We start from the raw sequence: 16,152 nt of genomic DNA, 5'->3' as shown, positions 1-16,152 counted from the left end.
GTGGTGTGGGGCAGTGTGTGTGATGGTGGTGAACTGTGTGGGGTCAGTGTGACGGTGGTGTAGTGTGGGACAATGTGTGCGATGGTGGTGGAGTGTGTGGGGGTGAGCGTGATAGTAGGAGTGGTGTGGGGCAGTGTGTGTGATGGTGGTGAACTGTGTGGGGTCAGCGTGGCGGTGGTGTGGTGTGGGACAATGTATGTGATGGTGGTGGAGATGTGTGGGGGTGACCTTGATGGCGGGGGTGGTGTGGGACAGTTTGTTACGGTGGTGGAGTGTGTGGTGGTGACCATTACGGTGCGGGTGTTGTGCAGCAGTGTGTGTGATGGTGGTGGAGTGGATTTTGGTGCGTGTAACGGTGAAGGTGGTGTGGGGCAGTGTGTGTAATATGGTGGAGTGTATTTTGGTGCGTTTGACTGTGAGGGTGGTGTGGAGCAGTGTGTGTGATAGTGGTAGAGTGTATGGGTGTGAGCATGACTCTGGGGTTGGTGTGAGGCAGTGTGTGGGATTGGGTGGATTGTGTGAGTGTGAGCGTGACAGTGAGGGTACTGTGGGGCAGTGATTGCGAGGGTGGTGGAGTTTGGAGGTGTGAGCGTGACGGTGGTTGTGGTGTGGGGCAGTGTGTGTGGTAGTGGTGGAATGTGTCCGTGTGAGTGTGATGGTGGGGGTGATGTGGGGCAGTGTGTGTGAGCGTGGTGGTGACCGTGATGGTGGGGGTGTGTGGGGCAGTGTGTGTGACGGTGGTGGAGTGTGTGGTGGTGACTGTGATGGTGGAGGTAGTGTGTGGCAGTACGTGTGGGGGTGGTGGAGTTTGTGGGGGTGAGCGTGATGGTGGGGGTGGTGTGGGGCAGTGTGTGTGTGGGTGATGGAGTGTGTTCAGGTGAGCGTGTGGTGGTGGTGATGTGGGGCAGTGTGTGTGTGGTTGGTGGAGTGTGTGGGGGTGAGTGTGATGGTGGAGGTAGTGTGTGGCAGTGTGTGTGAGGGTGGTGGATTGTGTGGGGGTGAGTGTGATGGTGGGGGTGGTGTGGGGCAGTGTGTGTGAGGGCGGTGGAGTGTGTGGGGTTGAGTGTGATGGTGGGGGTGGTGTGGGGCAGTGCGTGTGTGATGGTGGTGGAGAGTGTCGGGGTGAGCGTGACGGTGGGAATGGTGTGGGGCAGTGTGTGTAATGGAAGTGGATTGTGTGGGGGTGAGCGTGACTGTGGGGAAGGTGTGGGGGAAGAGTGTGTGATGGTGGTGTGGGGCTGTGTCTGTGAGGGTGATGGAGTGTGTTTACTGGTGAGCGCGGCAGTGGGGGTAGTGTGGGACGCAGTGTGTGCGATGGTGGTGGGATAGGTTTGTGTGAGCATGACAATGAGAGTGTTGTGGGGCAGTGTGAGTGATGCTGGAGGCGAATGTGCCGTTGGGTGTGAAAGTGAGGATGGGGCAGTGTGTGTGAGGGTGGAGGAGTGTGTGGGGCTTGCCATGATGGTGACGATGGTGTGGTGCAGTTTGTGTGATGGTAGTGGAGGGTGTGGGGGTGAGCGTTTCGATGAAGGTGTTGTGGGGCAGTGTGTGTGATGGTGGGGAAGGGTGTGGGGATGAGCGTGACAGTGGGGGTGTTGTGGGGCAGTCTGTGTGTTGGTGGTGGAGTGTGAGGGGAGAGCGTGATGGTGAAAGATGTTTGGGGCGGTGTGTTTGAGAGTGCCAGACTGTGTGACTGTGAGCATGCAGGTGGGGAAGGTTTGGGACCGTGTGTACGAGGGTGGCCGAGTTTGTGGGTGTGAGCATGACTGTGGGGTTTGTGTGGGGCAGTATGTGTAATGTTGGTGGAGTGGGTGGGGGTGAATGTGAGGGTGGGGATGGTGTGGGGCTGTGTGTGTGAGGGTGGTGGAGGGTTTGGGGTTGAGTGTGACAGTGGGGGTTGTGTGGGGCAGTGTGTGTAATGTTGGTGGAGTGTGTGGGTGTGAGCGTGAGGGTGGGGGTGGTGTGGGGCAGATTGTGTGTGAGGATGGTGGAGTGTGTGTGGGTGAGCGTGATGGTGAGGGTGGTTTGTGGCAGTGGGTGTGAGGGTGTTGGGGTCTGGGCGGGTTAGCGTGAGAGCGGGGTTGGTTTGGGGCAGTGTGTCAGGGTGGTGGAGTATGTGTAGGTGAGCGTGACAGTGGGGTGGTGTAGGGCAGTGTGTGTGATGGTTGTGGAATGTGTCAGGGTGAGCATAATGGTGGGGGTAGTGTGTGGCAGTGTGTGTGATCGTGGTGGAGTGTGCCGATGTGAGCGTGACGGTGAGGATGGTGAGGGGCAGTGTGTGTGAGATGGTGGTGGAGTGCGTGGGGGTGAACGTGATGGTGGTGGTGGTGTGGAGCAGTGTGTGTGATGGTGGTGGAGTGTGTGGGGGTGAGTCTAACGGTGAACGTGGTGTGGGGCAGTGTGTGTGAAGGTGGTGGAGTGTGTGGCGGTGAGTTTAACGGTGGGGGTGGTGTGGGGCAGTGTGTTCGATGGTGGTGAACTGTGTGGGGTCAGTGTGACGGTGGTGTGGTGTGGGACAATGTGTGTGATGATGGTGGAGTGTGTGGGGATGAGCGTGACGGTGGTGTGGTGTGGGACAGTGTATGTGATGGTGGTGGAGTGTGTGATGGTGAGTGTGATGGTACTGGTGTTGTGGAGCAGTGTGTGTGATGGTGGTGGAGTGTATTTTGGTGCGTGTGACGGTGAGGGTGGTGTGAGGCCATGTGTGTGATAGTGGTGGAGTGCATGGGTGTGAGCGTGACAGTGAGGGTACTGTGGGGCAGTGATTGCGAGTGTGGTGGAGTTTGGAGGTGTGAGTGTGGCGGTGGTTGTGGTGTGGGACAGTGTGTGTGGTGGTGGTGGAATGTGTCCATGTGAGCGTGATGGTGGGGGTGTTGCAGGGCAGTGGGAGAGTGTGTGAGTGCAAGCATGATGGTGGGGGTGATGTGGGGCAGTGTGTATGTGGGTGGTGGAGTGTGTGGTGGTGAGCGTGATGGTGGAAGTAGTGTGTGGCAGTGTGTGTGAGGGTGGTGGAGTGTGTGGGGGTGAGCGTGATGGTGGGGGTGGTGTGGGGCAGTGTGTGTGTGGGTGGTGGAGTGTGTGGTGTTGAGCGTGATGGTGGAGATAGTGTGTGGCAGTGTGTGAGGTTAGTGGAGTGTGTGGTGGTGAGCGTGATGGTGAGGGTGGTGTGGGGCACTGTGTGTGATGGTGGTGAAGTGTGTCGTGGTGAACGTGATTAAAGAGGTAGTGTGGTGGAGTGTGTGTGATTGTGGTGTAGTGTGTGGTGGTGAGCGTGATGGTGGGGGTGGTGTGGGGCAGTGTGTGGCAGTGTGTGAGGTTGGTGGAGTGTGTGGGGGTGAGCGTGATGGTGAGGGTGGTGTGGGGCAGTGTGTGTGATGGCGGTGAAGTGTGTGGTGGTGAACGTGATTGAAGAGGTAGTGTGGTGGAGTGTGTGTGATTGTGGTGTAGTGTGTGGTGGTGAGCGTGATGGTGGAGATAGTGTGTGGCAGTGTGTGGCAGTGTGTGGCAGTGTGTGGCAGTGTGTGAGGTTGGTGGAGTGTGTGGGGGTGAGCGTGATGGTGAGGGTGGTGTGGGGCAGTGTGTGTGATGGTGGCGAAGTGTGTGGTGGTGAACGTGATTGAAGAGGTAGTGTGGTGGAGTGTGTGTGATTGTGGTGTAGTGTGTGGTGGTGAGCGTGATGGTGGGGGTGGTGTGGGGCAATGTGTGGCAGTGTGTGAGGTTGGTGGAGTGTGTGGGGGTGAGCGTGATGGTGAGGGTGGTGTGGGGCAGTGTGTGTGATGGCGGTGAAGTGTGTGGTGGTGAACGTGATTGAAGAGGTAGTGTGGTGGAGTGTGCGTGATTGTGGTGTAGTGTGTGGTGGTGAGCGTGATGGTGGAGATAGTGTGTGGCAGTGTGTGGCAGTGTGTGGCAGTGTGTGAGGTTGGTGGAGTGTGTGGGGGTGAGCGTGATGGTGAGGGTGGTGTGGGGTAGTGTGTGTGATGGCGGTGAAGTGTGTGGTGGTGAATGTGATTGAAGAGGTAGTGTGGTGGAGTGTGTGTGATTGTGGTGTAGTGTGTGGTGGTGAGCGTGATGGTGGGGGTGGTGTGTGGCAGTGTGTGTGATGGTGGTGGAATGTGGTGGGGTTGAGTGTGATGGTGGGGGTGGTGTGGGGCAGTGTGTGTGTGATGGTGGTGGAGTGTGTGGGAGTGAGCGTGATGGTGATGTTGGTGTGGAGCAGTGTGTGTGATGATGGCGTAGCGTGTGGTGGTGAGTGTGACGGTGGGAGTGGTGTGGGGCAGTGTGTGTAATGGAAGTGGAGTATGTGCGGGTGAGCGTGACTGTGGGGGAGGTGTGGGGGAAGTGTGTGTGATGGTGGTGGAGTGTGTGGTGGTGAACGTGATGGTGGAGGTAGTGTGGGGCAGTGTGTGTGAGGGTGGTGGAGTGTGTGGGGTTGAGCGTGATGGTGAGGGTGGTATGGGGCAGTGTGTGTGAGGGTGCTGGAGTGTGTGGTGGTGAGTGGGTCGATGAAGGTGTTGTGGGGCAGTGTGTGTGATGGTGGTGGAGGGTGTGGGAGTGAGCGTGACATTGGGGGTGGTGTGGGGTAGTGTATGTGTTGGTGGTGGAAAGTGTGGAGTTGAGCATGGCAGTGGGGGTGGTGTGTGGCAGTGTGTGTGATGGTGGCGGAGTGTGAGGGGGAGAGCGTGATGTTGGAGGAGGTTTGGGGCAGTGTGTGCGAGAGTGCTGGAGTGTGTGACTGTGAGCATGTAGGTGGGGAAGGTTTGGGGCAGTGTGTGCAAGAGTGGCGGAGTTTGTGGGTGTGATCGTGACCGTGGGGTTTGTTCGGGGCAGTGTGTGTAATGTTGGTGGAATGAGTGGGGGTGAGCGTGAGGGTGGGGGTGGTGTTGGGCAGTGTGTTTGAGGGTAGTGGAGGGTGTGGGGTTGGGCGTGACAGTGTAGGTGGTGTGGGGCAGTGTGTGTAGTGTTGGTGGAGTGTGTGGGTGTGAGCGTGAGGGTGGGGGTAGCTGGGGCAGTGTGTATGAGGTGGTGGAGTGTGTGGAGGTGAGTGTAAGGGTGGGGGAGGTGTGGAGCAGTGTGTGTAAGAGTGGTGGAGTGTGTGTGGGTGAGCATGACGGTGAGGGTGGTTTGGGGCAGTGTGTGTGAGGGTGTTGGAGTGTGTCGTGGTGAGCGTGACGGTGGGCGTGGTGTGGGGCAGTGTGTGATGGTGGTGAAGTGTGGGGGTAGGGTGAGAGTGACGGTGAGGGTGGTGTGGGGCAGTGTGTGTGATGGAGGTGGAGTATGTGGGGGAGAGCGTGACAGTGTGGGTGGTGTGGAGCAGTGTGTTTAAGGGTGGTGGAATGTGTGTGGGAGATCGTGACGGTGAGGGTGGTTTGGGGCAGTGTGTGTGAGGGTGGTGGAGTGTGTGTGGGTGAGCATGACGGTGGGGGTGGTGAGTGCAGTGTGTGGGATGGTTGTGGAATGTGTGAGGCTGAGCATAATGGTGGGGGTAGTGTGGGGCATTGTATGTGATGGTGGAGTGTGCCGATGTGAGCGTGATGGTTAGGATGGTGTGGGGCAGAGTGTGTGAGTGTGGTGGAGTGTGTGCGTGTGAGCATGACGGTGGAGGGGTGAGGGCAGTATGTGTGATGATGGTGGAGTGAGTGGGTGGGAGCGTGGCAGTGAGGGTGGTGTGGGGCAGTGTGTGTGAAGGTGGTGGAGTGTGTGGCGGTGAGTTTAACAGTGAGGGTGGTGTGGGGCAGTGTGTTCGATGGTGGTGAACTGTGTGGGGTCAGTGTGACGGTGGTGTGGTGTGGGACAATGTGTGTGATGATGGTGGAGTGTGTGGGGATGAGCGTGACGGTGGTGTGGTGTGGGACAGTGTATGTGATGGTGGTGGAGTGTGTGATGGTGGGTGTGATGGTTGGGGTGGTGTGGGGCAGTTTGTGACGGTGGTGGATTGTGTGGTGGTGATCGTTACGGTACTGGTGTTGTGGAGCAGTGTGTGTGATGGTGGTGGAGTGTATTTTGGTGCGTGTGACGGTGAGGGTGTTGTGAGGCCATGTGTGTGATAGTGGTGGAGTGCATGGGTGTGAGCATGACAGTGAGGGTACAGTGGGGCAGTGATTGCGAGTGTGGTGGAGTTTGGAGGTGTGAGTGTGGCGGTGGTTGTGGTGTGGGACAGTGTGTGTAGTGGTGGTGGAATGTGTCCATGTGAGCGTGATGGTGGGGGTATTGCAGGGCAGTGGGAGAGTGTGTGAGTGCAAGCATGATGGTGGGGTTGATGTGGGGCAGTGTGTATGTGGGTGGTGGAGTGTGTGGTGGTGAGCGTGATGGTGGAGGTAGTGTGTGGCAGTGTGTGTGAGGGTGGTGGAGTGTGTGGGGGTGAGCGTGATGGTGCGGGTGGTGTGGGGCAGTGTGTGTGTGGGTGGTGGAGTGTGTGGTGTTGAGCGTGATGGTGGAGATAGTGTGTGGCAGTGTGTGAGGTTGGTGGAGTGTGTGGGGTTGACCGTGATGGTGAGGGTGGTGTGGGGCACTGTGTGTGATGGTGGTGAAGTGTGTGGTGGTGAACGTGATTGAAGAGGTAGTGTGGTGGAGTGTATGTGATTGTGGTGTAGTGTTTGGTGGTGAGCGAGATGGTGGGGGTGGTGTGGGGCAGTGTGTGGCAGTGTATGAGGTTGGTGGAGTGTGTGGGGGTGAGCGTGATGGTGAGGGTGGTGTGGGGCAGTGTGTGTGATGGCGGTGAAGTGTGTGGTGGTGAACGTGATTGAAGAGGTAGTGTGGTGGAGTGTGTGTGATTGTGGTGTAGTGTGTGGTGGTGAGCGTGATGGTGGAGATAGTGTGTGGCAGTGTGTGGCAGTGTGTGAGGTTGGTGGAGTGTGTGAGGGTGAGCGTGATGGTGAGGGTGGTGTGGGGCAGTGTGTGTGTGATGGTGGTGGAGTGTGTGGTGGTGAACGTGATGGTGGAGGTAGTGTGGGGCAGTGTGTGTGAGGGTGGTGGAGTGTGTGGGGTTGAGCGTGATGGTGAGGGTGGTATGGGGCAGTGTGTGTGAGGGTGCTGGAGTGTGTGGTGGTGAGTGGGTCGATGAAGGTGTTGTGGGGCAGTGTGTGTGATGGTGGTGGAGGGCGTGGGAGTGAGCGTGACATTGGGGATGGTGTGGGGTAGTGTATGTGTTGGTGGTGGAAAGTGTGGAGTTGAGCATGGCAGTGGGGGTGGTGTGTGGCAGTGTGTGTGATGGTGGCGGAGTGTGAGGGGGAGAGCGTGATGTTGGAGGAGGTTTGGGGCAGTGTGTGCGAGAGTGCTGGAGTGTGTGACTGTGAGCATGTAGGTGGGGAAGGTTTGGGGCAGTGTGTGCAAGAGTGGCGGAGTTTGTGGGTGTGATCGTGACCGTGGGGTTTGTTCGGGGCAGTGTGTGTAATGTTGGTGGAATGAGTGGGGGTGAGCGTGAGGGTGGGGGTGGTGTTGGGCAGTGTGTTTGAGGGTAGTGGAGGGTGTGGGGTTGGGCGTGACAGTGTAGGTGGTGTGGGGCAGTGTGTGTAGTGTTGGTGGAGTGTGTGGGTGTGAGCGTGAGGGTGGGGGTAGCTGGGGCAGTGTGTATGAGGTGGTGGAGTGTGTGGAGGTGAGTGTAAGGGTGGGGGAGGTGTGGAGCAGTGTGTGTAAGAGTGGTGGAGTGTGTGTGGGTGAGCATGACGGTGAGGGTGGTTTGGGGCAGTGTGTGTGAGGGTGTTGGAGTGTGTCGTGGTGAGCGTGACGGTGGGCGTGGTGTGGGGCAGTGTGTGATGGTGGTGAAGTGTGGGGGTAGGGTGAGAGTGACGGTGAGGGTGGTGTGGGGCAGTGTGTGTGATGGAGGTGGAGTATGTGGGGGAGAGCGTGACAGTGTGGGTGGTGTGGAGCAGTGTGTTTAAGGGTGGTGGAATGTGTGTGGGAGATCGTGACGGTGAGGGTGGTTTGGGGCAGTGTGTGTGAGGGTGGTGGAGTGTGTGTGGGTGAGCATGACGGTGGGGGTGGTGAGTGCAGTGTGTGGGATGGTTGTGGAATGTGTGAGGCTGAGCATAATGGTGGGGGTAGTGTGGGGCATTGTATGTGATGGTGGAGTGTGCCGATGTGAGCGTGATGGTTAGGATGGTGTGGGGCAGAGTGTGTGAGTGTGGTGGAGTGTGTGCGTGTGAGCATGACGGTGGAGGGGTGAGGGCAGTATGTGTGATGATGGTGGAGTGAGTGGGTGGGAGCGTGGCAGTGAGGGTGGTGTGGGGCAGTGTGTGTGAAGGTGGTGGAGTGTGTGGCGGTGAGTTTAACAGTGAGGGTGGTGTGGGGCAGTGTGTTCGATGGTGGTGAACTGTGTGGGGTCAGTGTGACGGTGGTGTGGTGTGGGACAATGTGTGTGATGATGGTGGAGTGTGTGGGGATGAGCGTGACGGTGGTGTGGTGTGGGACAGTGTATGTGATGGTGGTGGAGTGTGTGATGGTGGGTGTGATGGTTGGGGTGGTGTGGGGCAGTTTGTGACGGTGGTGGATTGTGTGGTGGTGATCGTTACGGTACTGGTGTTGTGGAGCAGTGTGTGTGATGGTGGTGGAGTGTATTTTGGTGCGTGTGACGGTGAGGGTGTTGTGAGGCCATGTGTGTGATAGTGGTGGAGTGCATGGGTGTGAGCATGACAGTGAGGGTACAGTGGGGCAGTGATTGCGAGTGTGGTGGAGTTTGGAGGTGTGAGTGTGGCGGTGGTTGTGGTGTGGGACAGTGTGTGTAGTGGTGGTGGAATGTGTCCATGTGAGCGTGATGGTGGGGGTATTGCAGGGCAGTGGGAGAGTGTGTGAGTGCAAGCATGATGGTGGGGTTGATGTGGGGCAGTGTGTATGTGGGTGGTGGAGTGTGTGGTGGTGAGCGTGATGGTGGAGGTAGTGTGTGGCAGTGTGTGTGAGGGTGGTGGAGTGTGTGGGGGTGAGCGTGATGGTGCGGGTGGTGTGGGGCAGTGTGTGTGTGGGTGGTGGAGTGTGTGGTGTTGAGCGTGATGGTGGAGATAGTGTGTGGCAGTGTGTGAGGTTGGTGGAGTGTGTGGGGTTGACCGTGATGGTGAGGGTGGTGTGGGGCACTGTGTGTGATGGTGGTGAAGTGTGTGGTGGTGAACGTGATTGAAGAGGTAGTGTGGTGGAGTGTATGTGATTGTGGTGTAGTGTTTGGTGGTGAGCGAGATGGTGGGGGTGGTGTGGGGCAGTGTGTGGCAGTGTATGAGGTTGGTGGAGTGTGTGGGGGTGAGCGTGATGGTGAGGGTGGTGTGGGGCAGTGTGTGTGATGGCGGTGAAGTGTGTGGTGGTGAACGTGATTGAAGAGGTAGTGTGGTGGAGTGTGTGTGATTGTGGTGTAGTGTGTGGTGGTGAGCGTGATGGTGGAGATAGTGTGTGGCAGTGTGTGGCAGTGTGTGAGGTTGGTGGAGTGTGTGAGGGTGAGCGTGATGGTGAGGGTGGTGTGGGGCAGTGTGTGTGTGATGGTGGTGGAGTGTGTGGGGGTGAGCGTGATGGTGATGGTGGTGTGGGGCAGTGTGTGTGATGATGGCAGAGTGTGTCGGGGCGAGTGTGACGGTGGGAGTGGTGTGGGGCAGTGTGTGTAATGGAAGTGGAGTATGTGCGGGTGAGCGTGACTGTGGGGGAGGTGTGGGGGAAGTGTGTGTGACGGTGGTGGAGTGTGTGGTGGTGAACGTGATGGTGGAGGTAGTGTGGGGCAGTGTGTGTGAGAGTGGTGGAGTGTGTGGTGTTGAGCGTGATGGTGAGGGTGGTATGGGGCAGTGTGTGTGAGGGTGCTGGAGTGTGTGGTGGTGAGTGGGTCGATGAAGGTGTTGTAGGGCAGTGTGTGTGATGGTGGTGGAGGGCGTGGGAGTGAGCGTGACATTGGGGGTGGTGTGGGGTAGTGTATGTGTTGGTGGTGGAAGGTGTGGAGTTGAGCATGGCAGTGGGTGTGGTGTGTGGCAGTGTGTGTGTGATGGTGATGGAGTGTGAGGGGGAGCGTGATGTTGGAGGAGGTTTGGGGCAGTGTTTGCGAGAGTGCTGGAGTGTGTGACTGTGAACATGTAAGTGGGGAAGGTTTGGGGCAGTGTGTGCAAGAGTGGCGGAGTTTGTGGGTGTGATCGTGACCGTGGGGTTTGTTTGGGGCAGTGTGTGTAATGTTGGTGGAGTAAGTGGGGGTGAGTGTGAGGGTGGGGGTGGTGTGGGGCAGTGTGTTTGAGGGTAGTGGAGGGTGTGGGGTTGGGCGTGACAGTGTAGGTGGTGTGGGGCAGTGTGTGTAGTGTTGGTGGAATGTGTGGGTGTGAGCGTGAGGGTGGGGGTAGCTGGGGCAGTGTGTGTGAGGTGGTGGAGGGTGTGGAGGTGAGTGTAAGGGTGGGGGAGGTGTGGAGCAGTGTGTGTAAGAGTGGTGGAGTGTGTGTGGGTGAGCATGACGGTGAGGGTGGTTTGGGGCAGTGTGTGTGAGGGTGTTGGAGTGTGTTGTGTTGAGCGTGACGGTGGGCGTGGTGTGGGGCAGTGTGTGATGGTGGTGAAGTGTGGGGGTAGGGTGAGAGTGACGGTGAGGGTGGTGTGGGGCAGTGTGTGTGATGGAGGTGGAGTATGTGGGGGAGAGCGTGACAGTGTGGGTGGTGTGGAGCAGTGTGTGTGATGGAGGTGGAGTATGTGGGGGAGAGCGTGACAGTGTGGGTGGTGTGGAGCAGTGTGTTTAAGGGTGGTGGAATGTGTGTGGGAGATCGTGACGGTGAGGGTGGTTTGGGGCAGTGTGTGTGAGGGTGGTGGAGTGTGTGTGGGTGAGCATGACGGTGGGGGTGGTGAGTGCAGTGTGTGGGATGGTTGTGGAATGTGTGAGGCTGAGCATAATGGTGGGGGTAGTGTGGGGCATTGTATGTGATGGTGGAGTGTGCCGATGTGAGCGTGATGGTTAGGATGGTGTGGGGCAGAGTGTGTGAGTGTGGTGGAGTGTGTGCGTATGAGCATGACGGTGGAGGGGTGAGGGCAGTATGTGTGATGATGGTGGAGTGAGTGGGTGGGAGCGTGGCAGTGAGGGTGGTGTGGGGCAGTGTGTGTGATGGTGGTGAACTGTGTGGGGTCAGCGTGAAGGTGGTGTGGTGTGGGACAATGTGTCTGATGGTGGTGGAGTGTGTGGGGGTGAGTGTGATGGTGGGGGTGGTGTGGGGCAATGTGTGTGTGTTGGTGGTGAACTGTGTGGGGTCAGTGTGACGGTGGTGTGGTGTGGTACAATGTGTGTGATGGTGGTGAACTGTGTGGGGTCAGCGTGACGGTGGTGTGGTGTGGGACAATGTGTGTGATGGTGGTGGAGTGTGTGGGGGTGAGCACGATGGTGAGGGTGTCCTGCGGCAGTGTGTCTGATTATGGCGGAGTGTGTTGGGGTGAGTGTGATGGTGGAAGTGATGTGGGGCAGTGTGTGTAATGGATGTGGAGTGTGTGGTGGTGAGCGTGACTGTGGGGGAGGTGTGCGGGAAGTGTGTGTGATGGTGGTGGAATGTGTGGTGGTGAGCGTGATGGTGGAGGTAGTTTGGGGCAGTGTGTGTGAGGGTGGTGGAGTGTATGGGGTGAGCATGATGATGGGGGTAGTGTTGGGCAGTGTGTGTGTAATGGTGATGGAGTGTGTGGGGATCAGCGTGATGGTGGTGGTGGTGTGGGGCAGTTTGTGTGTGATGGTGGTCGAGTGTGTGGGAGTGAGCGTGAAGGTGAGGGTGGTGTGGGGCAGTGTGTGTGATGATGGCGGAGTGTGTCGTGGTGAGCGTGATGGTGAGGGTGGTGTGTGGCAGTGTCTGTGAGTGTGACGGTGGGGTATTGTGGGACGCAGTGTGTGTGATGGTGGTGGTATGGGTGAGTGTGAGCGTGACGATGAAAGTGTTGTGGGGCAGTGTGAGTGATGCTGGAGGAGAGTGTGGGGTTGGGCGTGACAGTGAGGGTGGTGTGGGGCAGTGTGTGTGGTGGTGGAGTGTGTGGGGGTGTGCGTGATGGTGAGGGTGGTGTGGGACAGTGTGCGTGACTGTGGTGGAGTGTGTAGGGTTGAGATTGACTGTGCTGATGGTGTGGGGCAGTGTGTGTGAGGATGGTGGAGTGTGTGGGGGTGAGCGTGTCGTTGAGGGTATTGCGGGGCATTGTGTGTGATGGTGGTGGAGGGTGTGGGGTTGAGCGTGACAGTGGGGTGGTGTGGGGCATTGTGTGTGTTGGTGGTGGAAGGTGTGGAGTTGAGCGTGACAGTGGGATTGGTGAGGGGGTGTGTGTGATGGTGGTGAACTGTGTGGGGTCAGCGTGACGGAGGTGTGTTGTGAGACAATGTGTGTGATGTTGGTGGAGTGTGAGGGTGTGAGCGTGATGGTGGGGGTTGTGTGGGGCAATGTGTGTGATGCTCGTGAACTGTTTGGGGTCAGTGTGACGGTGGTGTGGTGTGGGACAATGTGTGTGATGCTGGAGGAGAGTGTGGGGTTGGGCGTGACAGTGGGGGTGGTGTGGGGAAGTGTGTGTGGTGGTGGTGGAGTGTGTGGGGGTGAGTTTGACGGTGCGGGTGTTGTGGGGCAGTATGTGTGAGGGTGGTGGAGTGTGTGAGACTGGGCATGATGGTGACGATGGTGTGGTCCAGTTTGTGTGATGGTGGTGGGGGGTGTGGGGGTGAGCGTGTCGATGAGGGTATTGTGGGGCAGTGTGTGTGATGGTGGTGGAGGGTGTGGGGGTGAGCATGACCGTGGGGGTGATCTGGGGCAGTGTGTGTGTTGGTGGTGGAAGGTGTGGAGTTGAGCGTGACAGTGGGGGTGGTGTGAGGCAGTGTGTGTGATGGTGGTGGAGTGTGAGGGGGAGAGTGTGATGGTGAAGGAGGTTTGGGGCAGTGTGTGTGAGGGTGGCGGAGTTTGTGGGTGTGAGCGTGTCCGTGGGGTTTGTGTGAGGCAGAGTGTGTAATGTTGGTGGAGTGTGTGGGTGTGAGTGTGAGGGTGGGGTGGTATGGGGCAGTGTGTGTGATGTTGGTGGAGTATGTGGAGTTGAGCGTGAGGGTGGGGGAGGTGTGGAGCAGTGTGTGTGAGGGTCGGGGAGTGTGTGTGGGTGAGCGTGACGGTGAGGGTGGTTTGGGGAATTGTGTGTGAGGGTGGTGGAGTGTGTGGCGTTTAGCGTGATGGTCAGGGTGGTTTGGGGCAGTGTGTGTGATTGTGTTGGAGTGTGTGTGGGTGAGATTGACGGTGGGGGTGGTGTAGGGAAATGTGTGTGATGGTTGTGGTGTGTGAGGGTGAGTATAATGGTGGGGTAGTGTAAAAAACCATAAGACATAGGAGTGGAAGTAAGGCAATTCGGCCCATCGAGTCCACTCCGCCATTCAATCATGGCTGATGGGCATTTCAACACCACTTTCCAGCGTTTCCCCGTAGCCCTTAATTCCTCGGGACAACAAGAATCTATCAATCTTGGCCTTGAAGACATTTAGCGTCCCGGCCTCCACTGCACTCCATGGCAATGAATTCCACAGGCCCATCACTCTCTGGCTGAAGAAATGTCTCCGCATTTCTGTTCTGAATTGACCCCCTCTAATTCTAAGGCTGTGTCCACGGGTCCTAGTCTCCTCGCCTAATGGAAACAGTTTCTTAGCGTTCACCCTTTCCAAGCCATGTATTATCTTGTACGTCTCTATTAAGTCTCCCCTTAATCTTCTAAACTCCAATGAATATAATCCCACGATCATCAGCCGTTCCTCATATGTTAGACCGGCCATTCCAGGCATCATCCGTGTGAATCTCCGATGGACACGTTCCAGTGCCAGTATGTCCTTCCTGAGGTGTGGGGACCAAAACTGGACACAGTACTCCAAATGGGGCCTAACCAGAGCTTTATAAAGTCTCAGTAGCACATCTCTGCTTTTATATTCCAACCCTCTTGAGATAAGAGACAACATTGCATTCGCTTTCTTAATCACGGACTCAACCTGCATGTTTACCTTTAGAGAATCCTCGACTAGCACTCCCAGATCCCTTTGTACTTTGGCTTTACTAATTTTCTCACCATATAGAAAGTAGTCTATGCTTTTATTCTTTTTGCCAAAGTGCAAGACCTCGCACTTGCTCACGTTAAATTCCATCAGCCATTTCCTGGACCACTCTCCCAACCTGTCTAGATCCTTCCGTAGTCTCCCGACTTCCTCAGTACTACCTGCCTGTCCACTTAACTTCGTATCATCGGCAAACTTCGCTAGAATGCCCCCAGTCCCCTCATCCAAATCATTAATATATAATTCGAATAGCTGTGGCCCCAACACTGAACCCTGTGGGACACGCTCGTCACCGGCTGCCATTCTGAAAAAGAACAATTTATCCCAACTCTCTGCCTTCTGTTAGACAGCCAATCCTCAATCCATCCCAGCAGCTCACCTCGAACACCATGGGCCCTCACCTTGCTCAGCAGCCTCCCATGTGGCACCTTATCAAAGGCATTTTGAAAATCTAGATAGACCACATCCACTGGGTTTCCCTGGTCTAACCTAATAGTCACCTTTTCAAAGAATTCCAACAGGGTTGTCAGGCATGACCTCCCCTTACTAAATCCACGTTGACTTGTTCTAATCAGACTCTGCTCTTCCAAGAATTTAGAAACCTCATCCTTAATGATGGATTCTAGAATTTTACCAACAACCGAGGTTGAGCTAATTGGCCTATAATTTTCCATCTTTTGTCTTGATCCTTTCTTGAACAAGGGGGTTACAACAGCCATCTTCCAATCATCCTGGACCTTTCCTGACTCCAGTGACTCTTGAAAGATCTCAACCAGTGCCTCCGCTATTTCCTCAGCCACCTCTCTCAGAACTCTAGGGTGTATCCCATCGGGGCCAGGAGATTTATCATTTTTAAGACTTTTAACTTTTCTAGCACTATCTCTTTCGTAACGGCAACCATACTCAACTCAGCCCCGTGAGTCCCTTAAATTGTTGGGATATTACTCATGTCTTCCACTGTGAAAACTGACGCAAAGTACTTGTTAAGTTCTCCTGCTATTTCCTTATCTCCCATCACTAGGCTTCCTGCATCAGTTTGAAGTGGCCCAATGTCTACTTTTGCCTGTTGTTTGTTTCTTATGTACTGAAAGAAACTTTTACTATCATTTCTAATATTACTGGCTAGCCTACCTTCATATTTGATCATCTCATTTCTTATTACACTCATTGTTATCCTCTGTTTGTTTTTGTATCCTTCCCAATCTTCTGATTTCCCATTGTTTTTAGCCACTTTATAGGATCTCTCTTTCTCTTTAATATATTTTCTGACTTCCTTTGTCAGCCATGGTTGTCTAATCCCTCCCTGGATAATCTTTCTTTTCTTGGGGATGAACCTCTGTACAGTGTCCTCAATTATACCCACAAACTCCTGCCATTTTTGCTCTACTGTCTTCCCTGTTAGACTCTGCTTCCAGTCTATTTTTGTCAGTTCCTCTCTCATGCCCTCATAATTACCTTTATTTAACTGTAACACCATTACACCTGATTTTGCCTTCTCTCTTTCAAACTCCAGACTGAACTCTACCATATTATGATCGCTACTTCCTAAGGGTTCCCTTACTTTAAGATCTTTTATAGAGTCTGGGGCAGTGTGTGTGATGCTGGTGGAGTGTGCAGATGTGAGCGTGACGGAGGATGGTGTGGGGCAGGGTGTGCGAGTGTGGTCGAGTGAGCATGACAGTGAGAATAGAGTGGGGCAGGGTGTGTGAGTGTGGTGGAGTGTGTGCGTGAGATCGTGACAGTGAGGGGTGAGAGCAGTGTGTGTGATGATGGTGGAGTGTGTGGGGGTCAGCGTGACAGTGGGGATGGTGTGGGGGAGTGTGTATGATGGTGGTGGAGTGAGTGTGTGGCAGTCAGGGCGACGGTGATGGAGTGAGTGTGAGGTGGTCAGTGTGACGGTGATCGAGTGAGTGTGAGGGAGTCAGAGTGACGGTGATGAAGTCAGTGTGAGAGGGTCATGGTGACGATGTTGGGGTGAGTGTGAGGGGGTCAGGGTGACGGTGATGGAGTGAGTGTCAGGGGGTCAGGGAGACCGAGATGAAGGGAGTGTGAGAGGGTCAGGGAGACAGTGACACAGTAAGCGTGAGGGGGTCAGGTAAATAGTGATGCAGCATGTCTGAGGGGTCAGGATGAAAGTGATGCACTTAGTCACTGTCTCCCTGACCTGCCCACATTCACGCCAT

This window comes from Hemiscyllium ocellatum, chromosome 21 (genome assembly GCF_020745735.1).
Source record: "Hemiscyllium ocellatum isolate sHemOce1 chromosome 21, sHemOce1.pat.X.cur, whole genome shotgun sequence".
NCBI lineage: Eukaryota > Metazoa > Chordata > Chondrichthyes > Orectolobiformes > Hemiscylliidae > Hemiscyllium > Hemiscyllium ocellatum.
This window is presented reverse-complemented; position numbering follows the sequence as displayed.